Source organism: Olea europaea, chromosome 9 (assembly GCF_002742605.1).
Source record: "Olea europaea var. sylvestris chromosome 9, O_europaea_v1, whole genome shotgun sequence".
Lineage (NCBI taxonomy): Eukaryota > Viridiplantae > Streptophyta > Magnoliopsida > Lamiales > Oleaceae > Olea > Olea europaea.
This window is the reverse complement of record NC_036245.1, coordinates 1,448,647-1,454,524: the sequence shown is the minus strand read 5'-3', so window position 1 is coordinate 1,454,524 and position 5,878 is coordinate 1,448,647. Positions and strand designations below refer to the sequence as shown.

Below are 5,878 nucleotides of genomic sequence, written 5' to 3'. Positions count from 1 at the left end.
GATTGGGTTGGTGAGTGAAATTCTATGTGATTGTAACAATTTTTCATTTAATGAAAAGCTTTGACGGTACATTTAATTTGTGCGTTATATTTTTTATTTTTTTGTTTGCTAATATTCTTCTGAACAATAAAAGATCCTGTGGGTAAATAGAAATAAAGAAAATTGGCGTAAAATTTTCCCACAAGTAGTATCAGAGCATCAAGTCGTTCGGAGTATTGAAGCAACAAAAAAATATGTCGCCGTTGAAATATGACGCAGAGAAATTTGACGGGAAAATCAATTTTGGCTTGTGGCAAGTACAAGTTAGGGATTTATTGATTCAAGCTGGATTGCACAGGGCTTTGAAAGGAAAACCTTCCAAGAGTTCTGGCAAGGAAGTTGAATTTAATATGAGCGATGAGGATTGCGAAGAATTGGATTTGAAGGCTGCAAGCATGATATGTCTCTGGCTAAAAACGTTCTTGCAAATATTCATAGAATATCTGCTGCAAAGAAACTATGGGAGAAGTTAAAAGAATTATATCAAATGAAGAGCCTCTTAAATCAATTGTACCTGAAGGAGCAATTTCATTCATTGCGCATGGAGGCATGTATGAAAATCTCAGACCATCTGAGTGTTCTCAACAGGATTGTTTCAGAACTGGAGGCTATTGGAGTGAAGATAAATGATGAAGACCAGGCACTATAGCTCATCTAGTCTCTTCTGTCTATCTATGAACATATCAAGCCAATCTTGATATATGGGAAGGAAACTGTGAGTTTCGCAAAAATGACAAGCAACTTGATCTCAGAAGAAATAGGATTAGGGGAACATAATACTCCAACTGACGATCCGGTGCTTGTAATTGAAATGGGGAAGAATGGCAACTTCATGAGAAAGAAAGTAACTTGTTGGAATTGCGGTCAGACTAGTCACATGAAGAGAAATTGTCCAAAAGGTGTAGCAGGATTGGCTAACTGCTTGGGTCGGACAATGCGTCTCTCCTCGTGCAGGAGGACGTAGATGTGGTGCTGTAAAGTAAGATGGGAACATCCTCATGGCATGTTGTCAGTTGCCATGATAGAGAATGTGTTCTTACTAGCATGGGTCAGCATATCTGTACATAGCATTGACTGACATTTGATACAAAGTATGTAGGTATGTGGTGATATTGTGATGTCAATGGCTGATGACCTCTCTGAAAAAGTCAGTGGGAGAGTTGCACCATAACTATCAGCAAGGTTGTTTCGACATAAAGCTAATGAAATGCTCAGAGTTTGCGGATAATTCTGAGCGGTTATACTCATATGGTGGAGTATGAGATCATTAAAGTGTGTCAAAGGCTTACCTGCTTTTTTCAAGTATTATGATTAAAAGTTGTAGAAGAGATGACAAGATTTTGACTCGTTTTTCGGTAAGGTGGATATTGTTGGGTAACTACCTTAAAAGTCAAAAGCTAGGGGACTTCTATTGCAAATAATAAAAAGTTGGTTATTGTATGGAAGACTTCTAATTAAAGTTGAGGGCAGAATCCTTACAGAATTTGGTCTCCAATTTACAAGCGATTTTGGAATTTTGCACATGAAGGAATCCTTGTTAAGTTAAAGGAGTCTTGTTTGAGTTTAAATTAAACTCTTCTACTTGGTTATTGATCCAATAAATGGTTGATGTATTTCATTATTTTGGGTGTGGCCAAAAAGTTGATCTGAGAGAAAAATATTGTGAGTCTAGTATCTTGAAACTTTTTGTATATTGGGTAGAACAGTAGGTGTGGTAAAGCTCCGGTTTATTTTTTTTCTTTGTAATACTCTAGGATTGGGATGATGAGTGAAATTCTATATGATTGTAACAATTTTGTATATAATGAAAAATTTTGACGGTCCGTTTAATTGGTGCATTATATTCTTTATTTTTTGTTTGTTTGCTAATATTCTTATGAATAATAAAATATCCTGCGAGCAAATAGAAATAAAGGGAATTGGCGTAAAATTTCCAAACAGATTCTGGCGGCTTCAACCAATTCCAATAAGGCAAGGGCAAAAAACCCTTGGAAAATTCATTGAGAAAGAAATTGTCGAACAATTAGATTATTCAAATTTGATTAATGTTTTTGTCTCTAAAATTGAAAGGCGAGTAGTATTTAATTAGTTGTTTGAAACATTGTCGACTTTGTTATTTGATTACAATATAAATTTTTGATTGCAATCTTAGTGTATGGTATGAGAGGTCCTCTTCAAAGTTGGCTAATCTTTTGTATTTATAGAGGCTGACATTAGGTTGAAATCCAGATCTAAAGTGTTTTTCATGTGGTAGTTGAATCAGGTGAGGATAATGGCGGCTAGTGAACGGCAAGCCTGATGCTCAAGGGCCAGGGTCGCGCCAAGCAAGCGGTCTCTTCCCATTTTCAATGCTCAAGCGCCAAACGCACATTCAGGGATCGAAAGATCTCGTTTCTTGATCTTCTTGAATTATCTTTGACACCTTTTAGGACTCTAACAACCTCTGACGACTTTGATTCTTATTTACAACTCGATTACCTTAGTTTTGTACATGGAATACACCAAATAAATTGAGACCAAACATGCCTTAAGTTTAGAAACCTAGATTTAGAAGTATTATCGCTATTTTATATTAAAATCGTATATGCGGAGAATTAAGTAGATTTTATTTAATGTAATAAACATTAATACCTATTTTCTCTCTAATGGAATGTATAAATTAAGCACATAAATTTTGAAGGATATTATGATTGAATGGACAGCCATGCTTAAGTATGCCATAAATGGGTATGAAAAGTGAAAACCACTTCAATTTATTAAAAAGAATATTAGGCAGATTTATTTGCAAATTTGTGTAATTGTTTGGACCATTAATCATATTATTACATTTATGCTCTATATTACAAGTAAATTAAAGTATATTTTTGTCCAAAAAATCATGGGGACAATAACTGCACATTAAATTTAGAACGTTAATGTACATATGCATAGGTTGCATGTATATTTTAATGAATCTTTTTATCTGGAGAAGTGGAATTCAAAATGAGGGTCTGAATCTATACAGTAATTTTTGAGTTTAAGAGAAAAAGAGAGAAAAAATATGGTGTTGATAACTGAAGAAATGATCGAGCTGTTTAAAAGTATGGTGGAAAAAATCGATGAACAATTGAAGAAGACTTTCGAAAATAAACATCAAGGGTATCCGACTGAGAATTTGGTGAGGTTTCTTAAAGCACGGGATGGAAATGTCTCTAATGCCTATGAAATGCTCATTGACTGCTTGAACTGGCGGATAGAAAATAGAATTGATGACATATTGGCTAAGCCAATCATCCCTGTTGAGTTTTATAGATTAATCCGCGATTCTCCGGATACTCAAAAGACGGCTATCCTATATCTGCCATCAATGTAGGACTCAACACATTGGACAAAACATCGATCGACTACTATGTCTAGTCACACATTCAAATTAATGAATATCGAGTTTGTGTGTTTTACCTAGTGTGATGAAAAGATTTGGATGATACATAGGCACTTGTACAATGATTTTTGATACGACTGGTCTAAGGCTTTCTACAATCTATCAAATCATTAAGAAGTATTCTGAAATGTCTGTCATTGATGAACTTAACTATCCAGAAAAGATGGAGACTTATTTCATAGTTAACGTGACACCATACATGTTATCGATTTACTGGAAGGTCATGAATCCTCTTATGTGTGAGAGAACGAGGAAGAAGGTCAAGATCCTTTTGGGCTCTGGGAGAGATGAATTGTTGAAGATTATGGATTATGAATCTCTACCACATTTTTGTAGAGAAGAATGGCAAGGATCATCTAGGCATCCTACGATAGATGGAAGAGTTGGTGATTGTTTTTCCTTGGACCATACCTTTCAAGAGGAAATGTACAACTATATAAAAAAGGAGACTTGGGGATCAAAACGAGCTTTCCCATACATGAGCTTAAGATAAATGGAAACTCAAGCTAGATAAAAATTCGTGTGTCCATTTGATATCAATTATGTTGCACGGAAATAGAAACGAAAAATGATTGATGGAAAAGAAAGATATAGAATAAAGATAATGACTAGGAGAGATGATTAAATGTTTATAATATCGATTATGCTACTTAGCTGATGTTTTGTTGTGATTTTTGTTGATTGTTATTGGTGTTTTGCAAATGGTGATGGTTGTGGTTTAGGTTGTGGTGGTTATGGTGGTGGTGTGGTGGTGGTGGTACTCACAAATGGTAGTGGTGGCAGTGGCGATGGCAGCAATGGTGGGGTTGGGGCAGGTGTGGGATGAAGAGTGTTTATGAAAAGTCACCTAGACGCTTAGATATGCTAGAAAGTTCGACTAACATGATACAGTGTCAAATTCAATTTTTATGTGTTACCAAGTTTACATTCCAAGTTACCAATTCGACCTTACATGTGGAATTAATACAATTAACAGCAACAAGTCACAAATTAATTGTTGTCTAGGTGGTTAAACATACAAACCAGTTAATTCTATGTTGAACTGCCGGCTTGCAATATGTAAAATAAACAAATCAACACAACTCACAGTTTGTTGACGGAGAAACCCAATGTGGGAGAAACTCTGAGACCAAGCTAGTGATATCCACTATACCAATTCAGCAAGTACTAGTTATACCAAACTCCGTACTCAATCAAAATCGCTGTTCCAGTCTCACGATCTATTGTTGTAGATGCTTCTAGCCTCCTGCTAGACTCCCTGATCTACCTCCTACAGCCCAATCTACTGTCCACTACAGCCTCCTGATCTTTAGCTGATCAATCACTAAGTGGAATTCCAAGAACCGCCTGTTCTTATCCAATTCACTGTGCTTGACGTCCACCTCTCTCAATCCCCAATAAGAGAGTCACTTCCTTACAAGATTAAGGAAGTTACGGAACTTTGGATTCACAAAGTTCCTAACTTTTACAAGTATGTTCAATTGAGTCCCTGACTTTTACAAACATACAATTACACCCATTTTGTCTACAGAATTGCCAATTATACTTATAGACCTAACAGTTTATGACCAATTATTTAGTTGATTGTGACTAGTAAATTTATTAATTTGTGATAAAAAATAATATGTGCATAAAAAAATGTGAAATTAATCAAATTATTATCAAATTTGTGATCGTGACTTACAATTTTTTAAGTTTAACCAATTAATTTGATATCATGAAGTAGGTTGTGACCTAAAAAAATTATAATTTATGATCGAAAAATAATACGTGATCTATTAATTGATAGTTCGTGGCCGATAAATAAATTATAACCTATGAAATTTGTGATTTGTGATCAAGAAATAGTGCATGATCAATTAAGTTGATAATTTGTAATAGATATAATTTGTGACCTATGAAATTTTTAACCACACATTTCCATTAAATAACTGTTGACAAATAAAAATTCAGCCCAAATCGAATGGCCCAAGGAGTGAAGCCCAATTGGAGGATCCCCAAATCAGATAGCCCAAAGAATGAAACACAATCAAACAAATCAAGACGAAGGCCCAAATAAGGAGGTCCAAGAACGCGGTAATGCCATCGCCCAAGTTTGCAAGTCGCCCAGAATCTGAGCGAATGGAGTGCCATACAGTCGTCTAGAGCTGTTACTCTATTCTCGTCCAAACCTTCAAGTCACCCAAGGTCTTAACAAACATAAAGCGTTGTGGTTATCAAGAAGTGCAGTTATCAAAGCAGTTGTTAAAGCAGCCCTATCACGTTCCACAATTCAAGAAATTCAATCGAAAGTGGTTGAACGACGAAGAGTGATTCAAGAAATTCAATCGAAAGTGGTTGAACGACGAAGAGTGATGGCAGCAGTTAAAAAAGGCAGTTTTCATGACAAGTTGGCCATTACGAGGAAAGTGGGCAGTT

The 5,878-nt window shown here is 35.6% G+C and overlaps 1 pseudogene; it reads left to right on the top strand.

Annotated features, from left to right (window-relative positions):
* Positions 1–3,079: 3,079 nt before the first annotated feature.
* On the top strand, positions 3,080–3,953 carry LOC111400108 (annotated as a pseudogene).
* Positions 3,954–5,878: the final 1,925 nt, after the last annotated feature.